Raw genomic sequence first — 25,485 nt, forward strand, 5'->3', positions numbered from 1 at the left:
TGCATGCTTCATTATTATTTGCTTTTTTTCTAAACCAACAGTCGGCTTAACCATATAATTTTGAACCGGAATAATCTTTCTTTCAGATCATCAAAAAATGGCTAAGGCATATACTGCTTGCAACTGGGTCCAATCCCGGGTCACTGAAGAAGAGCTGAACAATTCCGTTGCCACTGGCGCCCTAGCCAAGAAAGAGGACATCCACTTGAGGGTCCATGGTGAAGAAAATCATCCTAAACCCAAGGACGGAGAAGTGATTGTTTTCACTGACCACCTGAGTCGGGGATTCAGCCCACTCGGCTCAAAAGTTTTCCGTGATGTGCTTCATTTTTTCCAACTTCACCCTCAAGATATCGGACCCAACTCCGTGTCCAACATTTGCAATTTCCAAGTATTCTGTGAAGCTTATCTTCAAGAGGAGCCCACAGTTGAATTATTTAGATAATTCTACTATTTAAACCGTCAGACAGAGTTCATTGATGGGCCCAACACCGAACTCGGTGGGGTTTCAATTCAAAAGAGGAAAGAAGTAAGCTTTCCCTATGCTAAGCCACCAAGTCATCCCAAAGACTGGAACCAGACTTGGTTCTACTGTCAAGACACGTCTCCAGCCGACGAGAATCCTCTAGCGGGTTATCGCGATCACCGGCTTAGCAGCACACATCCACTCCCTTCATGGATCAGTGCAAAGGAACGGGCTAAATACGTGCCATCATTTTCAAAGCTCAGAGCCTTTATGGCCAATGGCTTAACCGGCGTCGACCTTGTTCGGTGCTGGGTGTCCTGGAGTATCTTACCATTAAGCCGTCTCCCCGGCTTAATGTGTGAATATACTGGCGATTTAAAAGATCCCCGGCGCCACTGCGATATTCAACTATTTGATGCAGAAATTACTGAAGCCACCAAGAAATTGCTGAATGAACCTTTAAAGGAATGCAGTAAAATAGGACTTAGTCCTTTCAGCACTTTCAAAAAGCCGCCAGCCGTAAGTGTTGCACGCCTTCCGCTCAATAACATCTTCAGTGATTATGCTCGTTTATGATCTTTTTGATTTCAACAGGCCGATTCTCCATTTTGGAAGAAGAAACCACAAGATAAACTGGCCAAACCGGCTCGTACCAAAACTAAGGCCATGAAGAGGCCAGCCAAGAAGAAGACCACCGAGCCCGTCGGTTTAAACATTGATGATGACGATGATGATGTTTAGTCAGAGGTAGAACTTGACTCTCTTGGCTCGTTTTTTATACATCTCATTGACAATGATTGTTATCAGGACGACGCAGAAGCCAGCCGTGCAGATGACGCAGAGGTAATTACTCTTTCCTCCGGCTCAGAACCTCTGCCAACACAGAAAACCTGACAAGCAAGCCGGAAAGTAAACTTTTCTCACCCTCTAGCTCACTTGGATCCCAACTTTCTTTTGAAGAAACAGCAACACGAAGCTCGCCGCACCACCCGGCATAGTGGTGGTGTGATTACTTCTTCCGGCTTACCAAACACACTGGTTCGCAAACGCCGCCTAGAGGTCTTACATATTTCTGATATACTTTATCCCAAGGCAGGTCATTTCCAACCTCTTAACCCGTCTAATTCAAACTATCAGGGGACTTCTCATTATTTCTCTGGCGAGTCAATGAGAACTCAAATCCAAGCTTTCAAGATTGTACCTGGGTAAGAATATATTCAGTTATTCAAACCTTATACCTGATCATTATACTGACCTCTTTATACTTCTTATTTTCAGGGGCCAGGCCAAACCCAACAAGAAGGCAAAGCTAAATAAGCCGGTCGACGATGTCAATCCGTCTGAGCCGGAGCAACAACAACCAGAACTCTCTCACCCAATTGCTGAAGATATTATTGATGATCTGCCACCTCAAGACCATGAAGTCTCCACAGACCGTATGGATGCTGAGACGGCCATCTCTAAGACGCCAAGCCCAGTTAAGGCTCTTGAGGAAAAAACTGACGATGTAGTTGTCACCGGGTTTGGTTTCACCGCACCGGGCCACCCCACTGTCTTGTCTAAGCATAGTGCCAAAGAAGAAATTTCTGCTGAAGATAAAGGCAAGTGGAAGGTAGACTTAGAGAGCTACGCTCAATTCAGTGCCCAAGACATCCACTCTGGTTATTTGAACCGTCTATACACCAGCCGTGACTTTGAAGCCGGCTTGGTTAATTTGATGAAGGACCGCTATGAGGTAATTCAATCACCATTCTATTTCATAATTACCTGTCTATCAACCACCAAGTCTATAGGATATGATAGAATTTTGAATATGCTGTAGACTTTCCAGTTGCCATAAAGAATCGCGCAGCATCACTAATAGCCCCCAAGGGCCGGCTTAAATCATCATTTTAAGCCAGGACTTTAAATAGCATTAATGAACTTTGCATCTGTAGCCCCCAAGGGTCGACTTAAATCATCATGTTAAGCTGAGACTTTAAGTAACAAAAAGCAACTTTGCCTTTGTAGCCCCCAAGGGCCGGCTTAATCAGTGATGAATAAGTCAGGACTAATCATCCTGTTTGAAATTAATAATCCAATCTGTAGTCTTTGTAAACCGGATCACATCATTTGTCCGGGTCAGCCAATAATTCTGTCTTAACAAAGGGCAATATGCATTAGCCCCCAAGTGCCAAGTATAATACTTGTATTGTGCTTGGGACTTCAAAAAATTCTTAAGAGCAAGATACATTAGCCCCCAAGTGCCAAGGAAAATACTTGTATTGTGCTTGGGACTTTAATAATCATACTCATAATATCTGTCCATGCTTATCCTATAGGCTGAACTTTTTGAGAAGGACTCACAGCTCAATGATCCGAAGGCCAATGTAAAAACTCAACAGTCTGAAACGTCCAAGGCCAAACCAGAATTGAAGACTGCTTTAGAGAACATGGAGCAACTGAAGCAAAACTTCAATACTGAAAAAGATGGCTGGGAAACTGAAAAAGCAGCTCTATTGAAGAGAGCAGAAGATGTTGAGGCCGCACTTAAACCGGTGAATGAGGAGCTATCCGGCTTAAAGCAACAGATCAATATCATGTCATCAGCCATCTTTGGTAAGAACATATCTCCCTTGCACCTTAATAATCATATTATAAACGGCTACTGGCTTACCCATAACTTTACTGATGTAGGTTCTCGAAGCGCTAAGTTGGGCTTCGACATGCGCGTCCGGCTTAAAGTTGTCTACACTCTTGTAGAATAGTTATATACTGGCGCCCAACAAACCATTGCTGCTACACTGCATAAGAAATCTCCCTCCACACTCATCAAAGACACGCTGGAGCAGTTTCCGTGCTGCCCCGAAGGATTGACGACTTAAAACGGGGAGCGGCCAGAGCTGGCGCCTTGACTGCCTTGAGCCGGGCAAAGGCATGTCAAGCAGATCTTGATCCTGAAGATTTGGCCAATGGCTGCCCTAGCGTTAAAGAAGACGGAACTGCCTTCAGCGCTGATGACTTGCAGAAATAGCAAGAGCAATGCGCCCCTTAGCGAGTAAGCTGGCGGATGAAACCAATCTTGCTACATACCAGGCGGCTTATGACGCTGAAAACAAGAAAATGAGAGCACCGGTTCACCAACCAACGGACCTCATCCCGACGACTCGTAAGCATACCTTTGCTCCTGACATTGATCCATCAAACCTTATTGATGACGAAGCTGTGTTTAGAGCGTTCACCGGTATCAACTGGGCTACGCCTGACTTCCAGCTGATGGATAAGCAAGGAGCTGAAGATGAAGAAGAGGTGCAGGATGATCCGGATGCTTCAACCCGCCAACAGTCATGAGCCGGTTTATTAAACAGAATACTTTGCTGTGTTGACATCCCCAAAACACTTATTCTCGTTGGGCCATCAGATGCCTTGTAATAGGCTAGTTAAACCCTTGATCTGTCGTGCCACCGTGCATGTTTTGTTTACACAACATTGCTGATCCGCCAATTGAAGATTTGCCACTTATGCTCATGCTTTCATCAAATATGTGTACCAAATTTATTATTTTACCTGCACACAAACAAATCACAAGTGCTCTGGCGGTTCACCCCAGAGCGGGTCATAATACCCTATAAAAGCCACTGGTGACTACATCAGTCCATAACCAGGGCCGGTTTACCCATAACCTTTATATAATAATAACAAAATATCATACATGTGATATTTGCGCACACTGCCGATTTATCATACCTGTGCAGTAAGGGGTAATATCCCAAAAGATGAGCGTACAATGCCCTGTTCATTGGACGTATTCTGCCGACTTACAATGCCGTATGCAGGAAGGGGTAGTATCCCAAAACTTAGCACACAGCGCTGCCAAGTATAAAAAATTAGCATATACGGGCGACTTATAGTCCAAAGCACGGCCGGGTCAATAAACTCCGGATAGATTCATATATGAACCATAAGGCATCATAGCCCTCATTGGTTTTCAATCATGCATTAACATGCCACAAAGATGAACCACAAAAAATATTCAAATCAAATATAAATCAAAAGACAAAAACAAGGCTTTCACAGGCTGCCAAACCTTCAAATCAAGTGCTTTCACAGGGCCGCACAGCCGCTGAGTTAAACCTTCACTCAACCTTATAAGCCGTGCCTCACATGACCAATTGTTGTTTTAACTTTGACAAGTTCAGGGTCTGTATAAGATTGACTTGTCAAAAGTACGGCAAGTCATTGCAGTCAATTTGGGCAGAGTGGCAGACTTACAAGGCAGGATAACCCAGGTTTTTAGGTGAATACACCTGGCTTCCAAGCCTATTACAAGGGTCATAAAAACTCTTGTCCGTTGAACAAAGAGCCCCCAAGTAATATTTCATCCCTGGCGTACAAGGCAGATGAATAGGGTAATCATAGCTATGCTCAATGAGCAGGAAGCCCCAAAGTATTTAGTAATCATGGCGTACAAGCCGGGTCAAGAGGGCAATCATAGCTATGCTCGATGAGCAGGAAGCCCCCAAGTGACAATAAAGACTCATTAATTTTTTTAAATGAAACGACAGAGGCCCTGATTTATCAGGGATGTCGGCTTTATTATATTCATCATAATATATATAGTGTCAAGATATGTACATCACCAGAGCCGGTGGCTCAAGTATAGTAAGGCCGAAGATGAGCAATATTCCACGGCTGGCGGGTCTTCCTCCGACGTGCGTGAGTCCTTGTGGCCTCGAACATCGATAAGGTAGTATGACCCATTGTTCAGATTTTTGCTGACCACAAAGGGCCCTTCCCAAGGTTGGGATAATTTATGCATATCTGTCTGATCCTGGATAAGCCGGAGCACCAAGTCGCCTTCTTGAAAGGTTCTGGTTTTAACCCGGCGGCTGTGATAACAGCGCAAATCTTGCTGGTAAATCGCCGAACGAGCCGCCGCAAGGTCACGCTCCTCATCCAACGGGTCAAGTGCATCCTAACGTGCTTTTTCATTATCAGCTTCAACATAAGTCGCCACGCAGGGCGAGTCATGACGGATGTCACTAGGGAAAACCACCTCTGCTCCGTAAACCATGAAGAAAGGCGTGTAACCCGTAGATTTGTTGGGGGTAGTATTGATACTCCATAACACTGAGGCTAACTCTTCCACCCATCAACCCGGCATCCTCTGCAAAGGAACCATAAGCCGGGGCTTGACGCCTCTCAAAATCTCTTGATTGGCTCTCTCAGCTTGACCATTGGATTGGGGGTGAGCCACTGATGACACATCAAGGCGAATATGTTGTCGTTGACAAAACTCTTTCATAGCACCCTTGGACAGATTAGTGCCATTATCAGTTATCATGTTGTGGGGAAAACCAAAATGGAAAATCACCTTTTTGATAAACTGAACCGTCGTCGCCGCGTCACACTTACTAACCGCCTCTGCTTCAACCCACTTTGTAAATTTGTCAACCGCCACCAAAAGGTGGGTCTTTTTATCCTTGGATCTTTTAAAAGGCCCAACCATATCAAGCCCCCAGACTGCAAACGACCAAGCAATTGGAATCATCCTCAATTTTTGAACCAGCACATGAGCTCGTCACTACAATTTTTGACAACCATCACATTTACTGACCAAATCCTCTGCATCAGCATGAGCCATCAGCCAATAAAATCTGTGACAGAATGCCTTGGCTACGAGAGATTTAGAGCCGGCATGATGACCACAATCTCCTTCATGAATTTCTCGTAAAGTCTCACAGCCTTCCTCAGGAGAATCGCAACGTTGAAACGCCCCTGTTACACTGCGATGATGCAACTCTCCATTGAGAATAGTCATTGACTTAGACCGCCGGATTATCTGCCTGGCCAAAGTTTCATCCTCGGGTAACTCGCCCCGGGTCATATAAGCCAAATATGGAACTGTCCAGTCAGGAATAACATGAAGAGCTGCCACCAATTGTGCTTCCAGGTCGGGAATAGCTAGATCTTCCTCTGTAGGCAATTTGAATGAAGGGTTATGCAGAATATCCAGGAAAGTGTTAGGTGGCACCGGCTTACGCTGGGACCCTAACCTGCTCAAAGCATCAGCCGCCTCATTTTTCCTACGATCAACATGTTCCACTTGATAACCTATGAAGTGGCCAGCGATAGCATCAACCTCTCGGCGATAAGCCGCCATGAGTGGATCCTTGGAATCCCAAGTGCCAGAAACTTGCTGAGCTACCAGATCTGAGTCGCCAAAACACCTCACCCGGCTTAAGTTCATCTCCTTAGCCATCCGAAGACCATGGAGCAAGGCCTCATGCTCAGCTGCATTGTTAGTACAAGGGAACATCAACCGGAGAACGTAAGAAAATTTATCACCTCGTGGGGAGGTCAAAACAATTCCAGCCCCCGAGCCCTCCAACTGCCTGGATCCATCAAAGTGAATAGTCCAATATGTGTTATCCAGCTTCTCCTCAGGCATCTGCAGCTGTGTCCAATCATTTATGAAATCCACAAGTGCTAGAGACTTGATGGTTGTTCGAGGCATATACTTCAAACCATGAGGTCCAAGCTCAATGGCCCACTTGGCTACCCGACCTATGGCTTCTCTGTTTTGAATGATATCCCCTAAAGGAGCAGAACTAACCACAGTGATGGGATGACCCAGAAAATATTGCTTGAGCTTTCGACTAGCCATGAACACCCCATATACAAGCTTCTGCCAATGCGGATACCTCTGCTTGGACTCAATAAGCACCTCACTGATGTAGTAAACCGGCCGCTGAACCGGATGCTCCTTGACTGATTCCTTCCTTTCCACCACAATGGCTACACTAACAGCCTGGCTATTGGCAGCCACATATAACAGCAAAGGCTCTTTATCAATGGGAGCAGCAAGAACCGGCGGCTCAGCCAATTGTTTCTTCAAGGCCTCAAATGCCTGATCAGCAGCATCACTCCAGACAAGGTGATCTGTCTTCTTAATCATCTGGTACAGAGGGATAGCCTTCTCACCCAACCGGCTCATGAAACGGCTTAAGGCCGCACTACGACCCGCCAAACGCTGAACATCATTGACACATGCCGGTTTAGCCAGAGAGGTGATAGCCTTTATTTTCTCCGGGTTAGCTTCCATACCCCGTTCCGAAACCAGAAAACCCAAGAGCTTGCCCGCCGGCACACCAAAAACACACTTGGCTGGGTTAAGCATCATCTTGTAGACCCGGAGATTGTCAAAGGTCTCCTTCAAATCATCTATCAGGGTCTCCTTCTTCCTGGACTTCACCACAATATCATCCACATAAGCATGAACATTGCGCCCAATCTGATTATGAAGGCAATTTTGCACACACCGCTGGTAAGTCACCTGGGCACTCTTGAGCCCAAAAGGCATAGATACGTAACAGAAGGCCCCAAAGGGAGTGATAAAGGCTGTCTTCTCCTGGTCCTTAACTGCCATCTTGATCTGATGATATCTAGAATAAGCATCCAAAAAACTCAAACGCTCACAACCCACCGTAGCATCAATAATCTGATCAATACGGGGGAGAGCGAAGGGATCAGCCATACAAGCCTTGTTTAAGTCTGTATAGTCCACACACATGCGCCAGGTGTCGTTTTTCTTAAGCACCAGCACCGGGTTAGGCAACCACTCAGGATCAAAAACTTCAATGATAAATCCAGCCACCAAGAGTCGGGCCACTTCTTCACCAATAGCTTGGATGAGTCACCAGGAACAAAGTCAACTAGCTTAGTGTCTTCCGCTGATTTAAACTTCAACAAGGGGTCATGCTCTATGGTTGGCTTCTTCAAAGATGTCATATCCGTCGGGTCAACATTATCCTTGTAAAATTTCAATTCCTCTGTTGCACAGACAGATTTAGCGTAAGCAGCATCGCCTTCTTCACAGTCCAAGGCTAGCTTGCGACTTCCATGCACTGTGATGGTGCCCTTGTGACCCGGCATCTTAAGCTGTAAGTAAACATAACAAGGCCTTGCCATGAATTAGCGTAAGCCGGCCGCCCAAACAGAGCATGATAAGGGCTTTTGAATTTAACCACTTCGAAGGTCAACATCTCAGATCTGGAATCATACTCATCTCCAAAGGCAACCTCCAAAGATATTTTTCCCACCAGATATGCTGACTTACCAGGCACCACATCGTGAAAAACAGTGTTCGACGGCTTAAGATTTTTATCAGTTAATCCCATGCGACGGAAAGTATCATAATAAAGGATATTGATGCTACTACCTCCATCCATGAGTACATTAGTGAATTTGTACCCTCCAACCTGAGGTGCCACCACCAAAGCCAAATGACTCGGGTTATCAACACGGGGCGGGTGATCTTCACGGCTCCAAAGAATAGGGTGTTCAGACCATCGCAAGTAACGGGGAATTGCCGGCTCAACCGCGTTTACTGCCCTCTTATGGAGTTTCTGATCTCGCTTACACAAACTCGTGGTGAAGACATGATACTGTCCACTATCCAGCTGCTTCGGATTACTCTGATAACCAGACAGTTGTTGATTCCCTTGACCAGACTGTTGATTAAAACCACCCTGATTGCCTTGGCCCTGAAAATCGGAACTAGAACCGCCACCACCATAACCCGGATCGTGAGAGCCGGGTCCTGAGCCGCCGTACGGCCCATGATTGTTCTGAAAAAAATTTGAATTTCTGTACTCTCTCATGATGAAGCAATCCTTCTAGAGGGGAGCAGCCGGCTTTTCCTGCTTAGGGCAAGGCTGATTCATCATCTCCTCAAAATTGAAATTTTGCCCTCCAAACCGAGGGGGTGGCTTTCCCTTACGACGCTGACCATTATTCTGCGTATTGGTGTTAGCCACAAAATCCAAACTACTATCAGCCTTGCGCTTACCATTGCCCCCCTGATTCACCGGGTTATGCTGCTGCCCTTTGGTGTTGCTACTCTTCTTTCCCTTACCCGGCCTTTCCTCATCAGACTCGGGGTCCTTGGTACTATCAGAGTCGGCATACTTGACCAGAGCCGCCATTAGCTCCCCCGATGTCACTGCGGTGGCGTTTGATCCGCCCCAGCTTCTGCTTAAGAGGCATAAAACGGCAGTTTTTCTCCAACATTAGAACTGCTGAACCGGCATTGATACGATTCGATGAGTGCAGGATGGCTGAGACCCGGCGCACCCAATGGGTTGTTGACTCGCCCTCTTCTTGGACACAGGAATCCAAATCCACAATTGACATAGGCTGCTTGCACGTGTCTTTAAAATTCTGGATGAACCAGGCTTTTAACTCGGCCCATGATCCAATGGAGTTGGCAGGCAGCCCTTTCAACCAAGTACGGGTCGTCCCATCCAACATCATAGTGAAATACTTAGCACATGCAGCATCTCCAACATCCAGCAGCTCCATTGCCATCTCATAACTTTCAACTCAAGCTTTGGGGGGTTCATCTGCTGTGTAATTAGGCACCTTACGAGGACCCTTGAAATCCTTGGGCAAACATTCGTTACGCAGAGCCGGCACTAAACATGGCGCACCCAAGGTTCTAGAGGTCAGCCTGCCTCCACCAAAGTTGTCGGATAAGCCGGAGAATATTGATGAGCTGCTTGCTGAGCCGCCAGCTCAGCCTCCTGACGTGCTCTGCCCTGATCAACCAGAGTCTGAGCATTGGCACCACCGCGCGCCAGGTTATGTCCACGAGGCTGGTTACGTCGCTGCTCATTGCTTGAAACTGCCGGTAAGTCAATGTGTCTGCTATAACTCTGGCTTGGACGAGGGGTTGAGTGAATTCGCTCACGACTATAAGAGTAAGCCGCCTGCTAGGCCACGGTTGTCTAAAGAAGTACCCTGGCCCATTGTGTCTCTATCGCTATTGGAGATTCGCCTTCAACTGGTAGAGCCGCCAATCGCGATGCCACAGCAATCATATTGTCCAAAGGGTTAGAATAATGACCCGATGGCATCGAAACATCCTGAGGCGGGATATTATTCACATGTGGAGAGCCCATCGTGCGTGGCTGAACCGGAGCTCCTGCACCAGGCGCTTCAGCCGTTCGGTTCACCACCGGCGGGTCACTGGTCCCTGCTCCAGGCGTGTTGAAGAGGTTCCTTGGCTCATAAACCGGGGGTAGATGACTCCGATGTCTCCTCCTCATGACCTCATTTGAAGCGTTCTGGTCCAACGTGAGCCAGAAGGAATCCGCTTGGATCCGCTGTGCCTGAGCATCCAAGACAGCCCGTTCTGCAGCCATCCTAGCGTTCTCAGCCGCCAGCTCTTCCTTGGCTTGAGCTATCTCATCTTGCAGCTTAGCCACATCCACCTTGTGATGTTCCTGGTTGTCCGGGGTTACCTCCACCCCCATCAGAGTCACCAGAGCCTCTAACAATTCGGTGAGAACTTGAGCCGGCGGGCGCGCAGAGCCACTAGCACCACTTCGATAGCCAATCCATGCCTAGTATTATATCCAATCCTTGTGATTCCAAAATAATGAGGTCTGAGGGGAAAACATGCTTACCTATGGTCAATGGCAACTGACAACACCATCGGCTAGCCATATATTTCACTCCTGGTGAGCTCACTAACATGGGTGACCTAAGGGCTAAGGTTTCCAACTCAAACTTATCCACAAATCCCCTTGATATGTATGAATGCGATGCACTAGTGGCAAAAAGAACAAGGGCTGTAAATGACTTAATCAAAAACTTACCAATAACTGCGTCAGGCTGCTCTTCAACTTCCTCCACGTTGATGTGGTTCACCTGACCTCTGGTAAAGGGGTTTGGATTCTTTCCTAAGCTTCCATTGCCATTACCATTCTTTGCTTCAGGACACTCGGTGGCATAGTGTCTAGTTTTCCCGCACTTGAAACAAGTAATGTGACTCAGATCCTTCTTGGCGGGTGTCGCGGGGTTGGAACGGCTCTGACTGTTGGTTCCTCCATTCTTAGGGCCACTGTGGTTATGTCCACTTCCTCCAGGATGAGAATGTCCTCCATGGTTATGCCCTCCATGGTTATGAGTGTGTCCTCCCTAGTACGGGGTATAGCGAGGCTTCTGCTAAGCTCCAGAGTTGTACTTGCCTTGTCCATACTTCTGTTTGCGACTCTCTATCTGCTGCTGCTTGCCTTCAATCATCAGGGCCCTGTCTACTAGCTCCTGATAGTTGGTGAATGTTGCCACCATCAACTGCATACTCAGCTCATCATTCAGTCCCTCAAGAAACTTCTCCTGCTTCGCGGCATCTGTGGCCACATCATCTGGGGCGTAGCGTGCTAACTTGCTGAACTCCTCCACGTACTGCACCATAGTACGATTTCCCTGGCATAAGTTGTGGAACTCACGCTTCTTCATACTCATGGCTCTAGCTGAAACATGTGCAGTGCGGAAGGCTTGTTGAAACTGATCCCAAGTAACATTGGCCACGGGGAAAGTGACGGTGTAGTTCTCCCACCATGAGGCTGCGGGTCCATCCAGTTGATGTGCGGCAAAGCGCACTTTCTCGGCATCTGTGCAACCTACGGTGGTCAGCTCCCTTCCAATCTTGCGGAGCCAGTCGTCAGCAACAATCGGCTCGGTGCTACTAGCGAACACCGGTGGATTCAACCTTAGGAAACGGGCTAAGTTGTCAACTGGGGGTGGTGGCAGTGGGTTGTTGTTATTGTTGCCTTGGTTCTGGACAAGTAACTGCATCAAGGCATTCTGTTGTTGGATCAACTGAGTGAGCTCCGGTGGAAAGACGAATCTGGGGTCACGTCTCGGAGGCATCTGATAGGTTTAGAGGGGTGAGAACAGAATAGAGTAAGGTCTAAAGAGATAGTTCACTACCCATATGCACATGAGACAAACATATTCATTTCACACCACTCAATATCAAACAAGGAGCATACAATCGCTCTAAGCTACCGTTACAAAATCGTGCACTGCTTTCTAACTGCTTGGAAGAATACTAATAGTAATATGGTGGTCGACTAGAAATTTTGATCGGTGGAAGACTCCATAATATTCGCTCCAGCTTCATCTTCATAATCATCATCGCTGTAGGGGTCGGAGTCTGTGTCGTCTAGTATGATGTAGTCTTCAGAACGAATGTCCACTCCAGGTTCGAGCTCCCCCATGAATATTCCCAGCTTCCTCTTCAGATCTTCATTCTGCTCCAATAGTACAGCAATTTCCTCTTCATACCCAAGCGTGTAGCCTTGAGTTCTTCTTCTAGATCCATATTCCAGGTCATCACCTTCTTTGTATCTATCATGTTAGCGCACATCTGGTTCTCGTAACGACGAATGTGTTGGTTCAACTCCTGTATGTAGGCTGCAATAGATTTATCCTTCCTGGGGCGAATCATCTCCCATTACTCATCTCGGTGTCCACATATCTGATAGGTAGTGTCTTTAAGATCCTTGTTGTACACCTCTCCTATGCGTCCAATGGCGATGTGGTCGGCCATGCTCTTTCCTAAACTCCAGGTTGGTGCATCAAAGGAAAACTCGATGGGCTCGGTAGTTGGTGCACAAGTCCTTCCTGGAACGCGAACTTGAATCGTCTAGCGCTCCTCTTCTGGTAAAGTGCTGGTGAAGGTTCCGGTGAAGCTTGGTATGCCGATGTTCAGGTACCTAGTGACCTCCTTCAAGTGTCGTCTGAAAGGGGTGTCGTCATCCGGGTGTGTCAATTTGTTCCTTGGGTCCGCCATCTATAGAGTAGAAATGGAGAAGAGTTAGAAATGAGTAGAGATGAGTATCCTGTGGCTTTTCCTAGTGGTCGCGTCCTACAGTCAGCGTGTGCTCTGGTACCATCTTGTAGCGATCTGATCCCAATGGACCGTAGTCTTTGTGCTTAAGTGTCATCCCTGGATCGGTATTGCTGACACACACAGTACTCGGTGATTTATAACAGAGTTCAATCACACACTTATTACATCGAGTGTCTCAAAAAGAGTACTTATTACAATAATATGGCTAAAGGCCATCTAAATAGGATAACTACGGAAGCATCTAAGATAAATGAGTCCATCCAACTCCATGGCAAAACTAAGTGCATGACAACGACCTAGTGCACCTTACTCTTCGTCTGAAAATTCTGCAACATGATATGTTGTAGCCGTGTAGGTCAGCACATGGAATATGCTGGCAAGATAACACTATAGAGAATAATGATGCAATGATAACTATCACTACATGCATATTTGGCTGGTGGAGGCTCTAAGTCTAACATTTGCATAAAGCCAATTTTTTCCTACAACAAAGGAATAGATTTTAGTTAACTACCAAGTTTTTGACATTAATGAGAAGGTTCCTCCAACTCAATCCCGAAGTAATAATTATAAGCCAACAAATTCATTAAGTAACACTACTGCAGGATGCTGCTAATGCGACACTATGATCAGAGACCCTTAAACAAAACTGTGTGCGATGCCATAATTGCAAATGGTGGTGTAAAAAACCGTCAAAAAAGGTGCAAAACATTTGCGATGGAGATGCATCAAACACGGTTCAGATTTTAGTTGCGTGTGCGATGCAGGGCATACGGTTCAGCTCAGTTAACTGTTTGCGATGAGGAGGAACAAAAGAAACGGGCATCCGGATGAAGGTGTGTGCGATGTACAGCATACGGTTCACTCGGATGAACTGTTTATGATTAGGCAACACAATGGAAATGGTCAGCCAGATCAAAGGTGTGTGCGATATACGACCTGCGGTTCACTCGGATGAACTGTTTGCGTTGACACATGAGAAGAGAAACGGTTCAAATGAACAAGATGTGTGTGGTACGCGGCAAACAGGTGTATAATCAGAAATGTGTGTGAATACCGATAATAACACAGACGGTTGCTGCTAATAAGACGTGTGTATTGTGCGATGGGATTGCATACAGAACAACAACATATATATATACACACACACTTATAAGGACATGCTTGCATAACCAAATTAAACATCCACTTACATAGGTGGCTACTACAACCATGGCATTTGCACACACCAAAGTAAACTATTACATGCATAATTACATAGGTGGCTACTACACACATGACATTTCCACACACCAATAAAGTAAACTATATATTACGTGCATGATTAACTAGCATAAACGATCATCTGATCATCATCTACTTCTTGTGACGCTTGCTCTGCTTGTGGCTCGATCCGGGCTCGTCGATTTGGGTAACGAGGCACTTCCTCATGTCAACGATCCGCCTATACATCTCGTAGCATGTGTACACGCTCTTGGCCGCAAACCTAAGGCGAGGTTCATCCAGTTGCTGCATCCAGGCCCCGTGCCAGGATACGGGACTTGTTCTCTGGGCATCCTGCTTCATCTTTTCGTAGTAGGGGTCGATGATGGCCGAGGCGAGTTCAACTAGGGAGTCCTTCGTGCTGCCCCAGACCCTGTAGTGGTCATGGATCTCGACAAGGTTCTTGCAGGCCAAGTCCATAACACTGAGCGCTTTTACATCGTTGGTGGTTTCTACCGTGGCGAACTTGTAGTCAGTGCTATTGACAAACCTGTTGAAACGGTCGCAAGGCTTTGTGGCCATGCAGTAGTGGTAGATGAGGACATTACGCATGCACAACTGGGCGACGGCAACCTTCTCATCTATGCCGGGACAACCGGTGGTGTACTGGAGGTCGATGCCGACCACCTTGTACTTGTCTCCAGCAAGCAACTGCTCAACGCTGTTGATGTAGTCGTCCACCACGGCCGGGTCGATGGTGTACACCACCGAGAGATCCGTCTCCCTTGCGTGGGTCTCCACTCTATGCTCGCCTAACTCCATTGGAGCGCCGCTGGACATCCCCTCTCTATGTGTCGTCGTGGGTGTGCTTGTTGTATTGTGGGGCACGATCGGAAGGTTGAAGAGACTAAGGTTATAATGGCCGTGGGAATTAAAGGGGAAGCCGGACGGCCAGGAATATCGGCAGGCCCTGATGGCAGTTCTAATTTGCAGCGCGTAACTCCATCGTGTCGCATGTAACTGCATCGCATGGCAACGCGCGCGGCGCAATCGCATGCATATGGGGCCTCCGATGTGATCGTGCGCACGCCCAACCGCTGGCAGAGCGCGCGCGGAGGGACGCGAGCAGAGCGCTCCGCGATCGTCTCAACGGCGAGCAACCATATATATATGCATATAGCAGTTGAACGCGCAAGGAAAAGCTGTCCACAAGCCGAGCGCGCCAATGGACGCGAGCAGAGCGTGCCAACGGACGCGACAGAGTGCGCCGCGGTGCCTAACGGTGAGCAGAGCTTGCCGAGGGACGCGAGCAGAGGACGACACAGTGATACGTGGCAAATAAGACGAACTGTGCGAGCGATGTCGGAGACATCAAGCACAAATCAGATTAGAGTTGCGTGTGCGATACGTGGCATACAGTTGATCCATCCGAGCTATTTGTGATTGAATAAGACATGTGTGTTGCAGGCAAACGCTTGCTGGTATATAACCTTAAATTTAACCAAAAAAGTGTTAATGCATGTTACAAAAATTGTAAAGCTGGAAACTATGTTCAAATATGACTCCAACGATATAATCTTTGGTGACATGCATTTGTATTTTATTAGTTAAATCCTACTTATAAACCAGGACGGGGGTATAGTAGGTAATTAAATCACAAATGTTTTTTTATTCACTGTATGTGTATGTGTCCTCTCGTCCTCCTCTCGCACGTCTTGTCACCCTGCTGCCGCAGACGGCTTACATCGCAAGCTTGCGCAGCGCGCGGGGGCGTTCTTTTGGCCAAACGGTGGCGCCAATGAATCGTGAAATCCCCCGCAACGTTCCCGCGCAACCTCGCAGGTTCCCACGCAAGCTTCCCGCCCGACTCGGTGAAATCCCCCAAAATCCCAATGCTTACCGGCCTGCTATAAAAACCCTCACGACCGGCGAGTCCTGCGTCGCATTTTCCCCTCCCTCCATGTAGCTTATCTCGTCTGCTTCTCCCACAATCGCCAATGGCACCGGTCCGTCGTCGTCGCTCAGCCACTCTGTTGTCATCATAGGACAGCTCTAGCTGGGAGGCTACACCGCGGCGGCGGCGCAGTCCCCGGTGTAGTGTAGTGCGTGTGGCGTCCCTGTTGGGTGTGCGCGGAACACCCACCACACGCTCCGCCGCCGCAGCCCGTCGACAGCTGTTCCCGGCCGCCGTTGCCGCCACACCACCGTCAAAAGCCAGGGCTATCTCCCGCTCCGCTGCCGCGGCCCGAAGGCGGGAGGTGGCCGTCGTGGCCGCCACCCCACTGCCTGCCACCATGGCCATCACCCGCTCCGTCACCGCAACCCGAAGGCGGGAGGTGGTGGTCTTGGCCGCCACCCCATCGTCGGCCGCCATGGACGCCAGCCCACCGTCGACCGCCGGGATCATCACCCGCTCCGCCACCGCCGCCCGAAGGAGGGAGGCGGAGGTGGAGGCCCGCACGTGCGTCAGCGACCTTGCGCGCTACATCGAGTTCCTGCGGGAGGAGGTGGAGCGCCTCATCGAGAACGCAAAGAGCCTTACCGTAGCCATGGCTGCAGCACACGCCGACACAGAGGCGAGGAATCAGGAGATCTACAAGCAGTCCGGCCCCTTCGAGAGGGGTCGTCTGGAGCGGCAGTGGGCATTCGAGCTGGCGAGCATCGCTGAACATGCAGCAGCGGCAGGCACCGTATTGCATTTGTCCAGCTCGTCGGTAGGCTCCTCCTCCTCCTCCTCCTCTGCCTCTTATTAAGCGTGCTCGGCAGAGGAGAGGCTGCCGGAAGTAGCACAAAGCCCATCCGTGGTAGTAGTAGTATTTAGGGGCTATTCTATTCAGTTCATCTGACTATGGATGTGTGGTCGAACTGTACAATGTACTTAAAATTAGCTAGTACATATAGTTGATCTAGCTATTTCAGTACGTGGTTGGCAACAATTGGGGAGAAGTTTGGTCGGTTCAGCTGTCGAGTTGAACTGTTTGTATAAAGTAAGAATGACTACTTAATCTATGAATGAAATCTATACTTAATTACTGAATTTTAGTTGGAAAAATTACATAGTGCTAATGATTTCTAGCTGCATATTTTGACAAATCGCAGTGTTACAAGGATTGACAAATGGCAACATTACTAGATCAACAAATGTAAATCTTTCCAGTTTGACAAATGGCAACATACCCAATATGACAGATGCAAATCTTACCAAATTGTTTGTACGTGGTTGCACACGGGTCATCCAAAACAACCGTTTGCGTTGAAGGGATGCACAAATCTTGCGCTGCTCTCACTTTGCATACGAGTATTCTATCTAAAACGTTTGTGATCAAGAGCTGCAGAAATCCTGCTCGGCACATTTTCTCTTGGCTTCTTGGGGAAGCTGTCGGTTTGCATACGGGTGTTCTAACTAAAACATTTGCGATGAGTGTTTTATATTTAAAAAGCTAATTAAACTGCGGCTTGGGCACCATTAATGAAGAGGATGCGAGCAAGGTGGGCAGCCATGGAAGTCAAACGGCTCGCTTCCTAGTGAGCCTGCGTAGCGTACAGCTCACACGCTTCCCGGTGAGCCTGCGCACTCGAGGAGAGCTTGCACGCCTCTCGGTCAGCCTGCGCACCAGACGGCGCTCGCACGCCCCCCGTTCAGTCAAGGTCAAGCAGTTGTCCGCACGGCACCTCCTACAGCCATTAAAACCAAGACACGTGGCGTCACGTGAATGGTTAACAGAACACACACGGTTTGAATTATACAAACGTTTGAGATATTAAAGTGGTAGCTATTTTCTCAAAATGCCTTTGTTGGCTATCATTATTCGAGTGCGCCTTCTCTCAAAATGGACATGAAAAATACCACAGCATGTCGGGTCCCATTCCATGATAGAATGCCAAGTTTCATGAATTTCAGACGAGTTTTGGATTTACTAGAATTTAAAAACCATGCATCTCAATGTTTTGCCGGCAATCAACGGTGCCTTGGTGTTTGAAACTCATTCCCATTTCTTGCATGGGACCTAAGCATGCACCCAAGGACACAGATTTGATTTTTCAACCAATTTATATGCACTGGAGAATGTGCACGTAGTTCAAATTTTAATTATGCACATAAATGCATTGAAAACTCAGTTAATGCATAAAAATGTCCAAACAAACCCTGAAAAATCACAAAAAATCACACAACACTCCTATTGTTCTATGTTGACATGAGAAAAAATTTGAAAGCAATAAGAGGCAATGGATATTGTTTCGTCCCCAAAGGTGGGACGTTCCCTACCGAAAACCATCATGCTTGTTGTGAGAAGCTCCGGTTTGTGAGAAGCATATACCCAAACATGCCCTAAATGGGACAAAAAATTTACCACGGCATGTTGATGCCGCTCCATGATAGCATGCCAAGTTTCATGAATTTCAGACGAGTTTTGGATTTACTAGAATTTAAAAACCAGGCATCTCAATGTTTTGCCGGCAATCGACGATGCCCTGGTGTTCGAAATTCATTCCCATTTCTTACATGGGACCTAAGCATGCTCCCAAGGACACATATTTTATTTTTCAACCAATTTATATGCACTGGAGCATGTGCATGTAGTTCAAATTTGAATTATGCACATAAATGCATAGAAAACTCAGTTAATGCATAAAATGTCCAAACGAACCCCGAAAAATCACAAAAAATCACACAACACTCCTATTGTTCTATGTTGACACGAGAAAAAAAATTGAAAGTAATAAGAGGCAATAGATATCGTTTTGTCCCCAAAGGTGGGACATTCCCTACCGAAATCATCATGCTTGTTGTGAGAAGCTCCGGTTTGTGAGAAGCATATACCCAAACCTGCCCCAAATGGGACAAAAATTTACCACGGCATGTTGATGCCGCTCCATGATAGCATGCCAAGTTTCATGAATTTCAGACAAGTTTTGGATTTACTAGAATTTAAAAACCAGGCATCTCAATGTTTTGCCGGCAATCAACGGTGCCCTGGTGTTCGAAATTCATTCCCATTTCTTGCATGGGACCTAAGCATGCACCCAAGGACACAGATTTGATTTTTCAACCAATTTATATGCACTAGAGAATGTGCATGTAGTTCAAATTTGAATTATGCACATAAATGCATTAAAAACCCAGTTAATGCATAAAAATGTCCAAACGAACCCCGAAAAATCACAAAAATTCGCACAACACTCCTGTTGTTCTATGTTGAGACGAGAAAAAAGTTGAAAGAAATAAGAGGCAATGGATATCGTTTCGTCCCCAAAGGTGGGACGTTCCCTACCGAAAACCATCATGCTTCTTGTGAGAAGCTCCGGTTTGTGAGAAGCATATACCCAAACCTGCTCCAAATGGGACAAAATTTTTACCACGACATGTTGATGCCGCTCCATGATAGCATGCCAAGTTTCATGAATTTCAGACGAGTTTTGGATTTACTAGAATTTAAAAACCAGGCATCTCAATGTTTTGCCGGCAATCAATGGTGCCCTGGTGTTTGAAATTCATTCCCATTTCTTGCATGGGACCTAAGCATGCACCCAAGGACACAGATTTGTTTTTTTAACTAATTTATATGCACTGGAGCATGTGCATGTAGTTCAAATTTGAATTATGCACATTAATGCATTGAAAACTTAGTTAATGTATAAAAATGTCCAAACGAACCCCTAAAAATCACAAAAAATCACACAACACTCATGTTGTTCTATATTGACACGACAAAAAAATTGAAGGCAATAAGAGGCAATGGATATCGTTTCGTCCCCAAAGGTGGGACGTTCCCTACCGAAAACCATCATGCTTGTTGTGAGAAGCTTCGGTTTGTGAGAAGCATATACCCAAACCTGCCCCAAATGGGACAAAAAAATTACCACGGCATGTTGATGCCGCTCCATGATAGCATGCCAAGTTTCATGAATTTCGGACGAGTTTTTGATTTACTAGAATTTAAAAACCAGGCATCTCAATGTTTTGCCGACAATCAACGGTGCCCTCGTGTTTGAAATTCATTCCCATTTCTTGCATGGGACCTAACCATGCACCCAAGGACACATATTTGATTTTCAACCAATTTATATGCACTGGAGAATGCGCATGTAGTTCAAATTTGAATTATGCACAAAAATGCATTGAAAACCCACTTAATGCATAAAAATGTCCAAACGAACCCCGAAAAATCACAAAACTTCACACAACACTCCTGTTGTTCTATGTTGACATGAGAAAAAATTTGAAAGCAATAAGAGGCAATGGATATCATTTCGTCCCCAAAGGTGGGATGTTCCCTACCAAAAACCATCATGCTTGTTGTGAGAAGCTCCGGTTTGTGAGAAGCATATACCCAAACCTGCCCCAAATGGGACAAAAATTTTACCACAGCATGTTGATGCCGCTCCATGATAGCATGCCAAGTTCCATGAATTTTAGACGAGTTTTGGATTTACTAGAATTTAAAAACCAGGCATCTCAATATTTTGCCGGCAATCAACGGTGCCCTGGTGTTTGAAATTCATTCACATTTCTTGCATGGGACCTAGGCATTCACCCAAGGACACTGATTTGATTTTTCAACCAATTTATATCACTGTAGAATGTGCATGTAGTTCAAATTTGAATTATGCACATAAAATGCCTGGAAAACCTAGTTAATGTATAAAAATGTCCAAACGAACCTCGAAAAATTCCAAAATTGAACACAACACTCTTGTTGTTCTATGTTGACACTCGAATTTTTTTGAAAGCAATAAGAGGCAAAGGATATCGTTTCGTCCCCAAAGGTGGCACGTTACCTACCGAAACCATCACGCTTGTTGTGAGAAGCTCTGGTTTCTGAGAAGCTTATACCCAAACCTGCCCCAAATGGGACAAAAAATTACCACGGCATGTTGATGCCGCTCCATGATAGCATGCCAAGTTTCATGAATTTCAGACGAGTTTTGGATTTACTAGAATTTAAAAACTAGGTATCTCAATGTTTGTGGCTGAGTGACGGGGGCAGGGTGTTTGAAATTCATTCCCATTTCTTGCATGGGACCTAAGCATGCAACCAAGGACACATATTTGATTTTTCAATCAGTTTATATGCACTGGAGCATGTGCATGTAGTTCAAATTTGAATTATGCGCATAAAATGCCTAGAAACCCCAGTTAATGTATAAAAATGTACAAACGAACCCTGAATAATTCCAATTTTTTTGACGACACACCTATAGTTGCATGTTCACTGCAGATAAAAGACCTAACAATTCAAACACCGTCCTTTGTAGCTGTGGCCCCATTACACAATTCAAATGATCAAGACAATAAATCAAGTAGATCGCACACAGTTTATTATCACCAACCGTGTGAGATGCAGCACAAAATATCTTGGAGCACCGTCGGTGTATAGTACGCCTATGGCTTGTGAGAGAAGGTGCGTCGGCTACAGTCCACAGCCGGCATGTCAAGCACACTAGCTCACTCCCCAAATATCATTTCACTGTTCATTCATCGCCGGTGAAAGATGGGGACGTGGACCCACGTCGTGAGGGCAACTTTGGCGGTCCACTCCGGCGAGAGCGTGGCCGCAGCCGCCAGGCACGTGCTAACAAGCTTCGTGAGGACGACCACAGTCTGCGTGCCAAGGCAGACCAAACAGCCGCTATTGCTTCTCAGGCGGCGGTGGTAGCATCTGCCTCGGGGATAGCAACTTGCGAGAGCGGCACAGCAGCTGTCCGTTCTGCAGCGGCGGCCTTATCCCTGATGGAGGCAGCCCACTACCATGTCGAGGCCGTCCACGCCCAGCTCATGGCAGTCACCGCACAAATCGAACAAAGCTTCTCCGACAACGATCGGCAACCCAAGGACGAAGAGCTGGCAATCGCCGAGAGAGTTCGAGCAGCCGTCCGTTCCTGCACGGCATACCTTGCCACGATGGAGCCCGCTAGAGCCCAGATTGCGGCCGCCCACGCCCATCTCGTGGCGGCCTATTCCAAAGATATGGCGGATGCGGATGGCGAGATGCTTGCCGAGTATGGTGAAATTGATGCCATGGAGCCCCTTCCCCGGGAGACCGTAGGGCGCGAGCTAGTCATGGAGGCGGCGGCGGAGATCGACGAGCACCAGCCGTAGTAGTACTCTTTGTTTTGTTTAATTAAGAGCACCGGTCTTTAATTTGTTAGAGTAATGTTTAGGTCAGCTAGATCTGTTTAATTGCTGAACTTGCTCTATTAAGAAGTTAGTCTCCTTTGTGTACCCAAATTATGCAATGACGTGGATGACCACTGTAACCAGGGAAATTTGAACCAAAATTTTTGACGTTCAAACTCAACACACACGGGTTAAGGTATCTGAATCATTTGTGATGTTCACATATCGTACACAGTTCTGAATAAAGGACCGTGTCTGATGACACTTTGCGCGCCAGTTTTTTCGCTGAAGCGATTCCAAATATTCGGCTTCCGCGGAAATATCTACCTCCCCGCCCCCTCCCCCTTACCAAAAGCCACATTTCCCCTCTTTCCGCCTTCCTTTCCAAGTTGAAACCTTCACCCCTTGCTTGCAGCACCGCCGCCTCCTCGCCGGCGACCGTCCTTCACGCTCCTCGGCCTCGCCTATCCAGGCAGGTAATCCACACCCGACCCCCATCCTCCTCCTCCTTCCACATCCCACATGCCCCAACCGCCAGCGCGAGCGCGACACCTTCCACCCAAATCACCGACCCCTCCACCAAATAAGCGCCGGCCTAAGCCATGGTGCATGCAGTATAGCCAGGACCTTAAGGAGCATTTGGCAGCGGAGAAGCAAATCGCGGCCGCACGCGCGGACGAGGTCGCGATGGCTGCCATTCGTGCTGACCCTCAGATCTTGAAGGAGCACCTTGCCGTTTGCTAGCTACACCGGTTAAACATGCTCGGTTTACCCGTTGCGTGTGCTGCTCCTACCTTTCCTTCACAAATTCTAGTGAATTGTGCTATCTAATTTTACCATGCAATCTGTTGCTCTAGTGTATATGTTCTATATGTCGTGCAGTGTGGTGCTCACTTATTAACTGTTTTGTTAATTAGTTGTCGTCTTCAGTTAACTGTTTGTTCAATCCTGCAAATGTGATGTTCAATTCTTTAGGCTGCAATTTTGTATTGTCTTCCATGTGAGAAATAAATCGAATTTATCTTTACAAAATACATGAGAAATGAATACAATTGCTATATTTCCAAGTTGTCAAGCATGCTTGGTTTGGTTATACATTGTGCAATGTGGTGCTTAGTTAACGTTTGGTTCATTTGTGTTGTGGTGTTTAGTTAACTGTTTGGTTGAATTATGCAATGCGATGTTCAATAGTTGTGGGTGCATTCTGTTATTGTATACCATGTGAGGAATAAATTGAATTTGGCTATAGTAAATACATGAGAAACAAATACAATTGCTACAATTGGCTGTAGTTAACTGTTTCGTTAACTGTCTGATCTTCTATCAGGAGTATGTTATATTGTGCAATGTGGTGCTCAGTTAATGTTTGGTTCATTTGTTGTGGTGTTTAGTTAACTGCTTGGTTCAATTCTGCAATGTGATGTCCAATTGTCGGGGGTAGAATTTTGTATTGTGGTGCATGTGAGGAATAAATCGAATTTGGCTACACTTAATACATGAGAAACATATATAAGTGATATATTTCCTAGTTCTTAATCATGCTTGGTTTGGATAAATGGGTTTTCCGTGTGGCTTGAATTAATCTGATGAATCTGCAATGTGATTATTTTTCATCAACATATTTTACTGATAGCATGCGAACCCTTACTTAACCTGATGAATAAGTACCTTATATGTGTTGCAGGGAAACAATGGGAAGCACTGAGGTTTACAATCAAGGATAGCACGTGCATGGTCCGTTGTCTAATAGCACATTATTGTGCAATTGCAGGAACCATTCTAATATTTAGGTTTTTAACAATTTGGTCTTGCACATGTAGATCCTGCTGTGAGAGGTTTTTGACCCACTGTTCGATCCTTTTTGCATATGGGGAAATGAGTTGTCCATGAATATCAGTCAAGTCAAGAAACTCAGAAAGATTGTTAGGATAAAGAAATTAGCAGCAAAAAACAATAAGATCTTTGTCTGCACAATGAAGAAGACATCAGTTCACTACAGGATGGTACTAACTATTATACCTTGCCATTTTTATTCCTTTGCCCCATTTCCAATATAGAGAAGATATTTATGCACATCCTTGTTTTCAGGCCTTTCCAAAGCAGTTCACTGATGATTACCTCTCAAACCACCTGTATGGTCAGGAGGCGAGGAAGGTATTCATACAACACCCACGGTTCAATATTGAAGTGTTCTTGAAGAGGATGAAGGATGGACGGTCAATCATCCACAGGCACTGGCCTAAAGTTACAAAGACCTTCAACATCAATGAATGCTCAATATTCGCCTTCTGCTTCAGCAATTTTCCAGATGAGATACATCTGTCTATGTACCTTCTATGATGCTAATTTCGAAAGGTTATAGATGTTGCATGTGAAACTTGGTCCTGATGTAGTTGTGTAATGGGGTAGCTGAGTGTTGAAGCTATATGATGTTATACTCTGATGTATTTCAATTATGAAAATGAAATATATTGTGTGCTTAATATGAAATGTCAATTAGATTAATAAATGGATTATGAATAATCGGATAATTAGCCTACTAATGGCGAATTAGCCTGTTAATTGGGTTTTGCTATTGCAAACGGTTGTTGAAAAAATACCGTGGGTGATGACCTCAGGCAACGCACACAGCTTCTAGAAATAAACCGTGTTGGATCAATGAACAATCACACATGACTTTCTCTTGAAAAAAATTTGTGTTAGGCCACCTTGCGCAAACGTTTACCACATAAAAATTGTGTGTGATGGACAACCTTTGCCACACAGTTTCTTCCATGGACCGTGTGTGATATATTCAATAACGCAAACGATTTAACTGGAAAAATTGTGTGTGATGTACCTGTGAACGGAAACATTTTCCTTGGAGCGACTGTGGGATATGTACATACGAACGGAAACGTTTAGCGGGGACTGACTGTGTGGGATGTACTTGCGACCAGAAGCAATTTTGCTGTATAATTGTATTTTTTTAGCTCTACTATACGTATTTCTGTATTTGAGCGCTCGCCGGTCGCA

Source organism: Aegilops tauschii, chromosome 2, assembly GCF_002575655.3.
Source record: "Aegilops tauschii subsp. strangulata cultivar AL8/78 chromosome 2, Aet v6.0, whole genome shotgun sequence".
Taxonomy (NCBI): Eukaryota; Viridiplantae; Streptophyta; class Magnoliopsida; order Poales; family Poaceae; genus Aegilops; species Aegilops tauschii.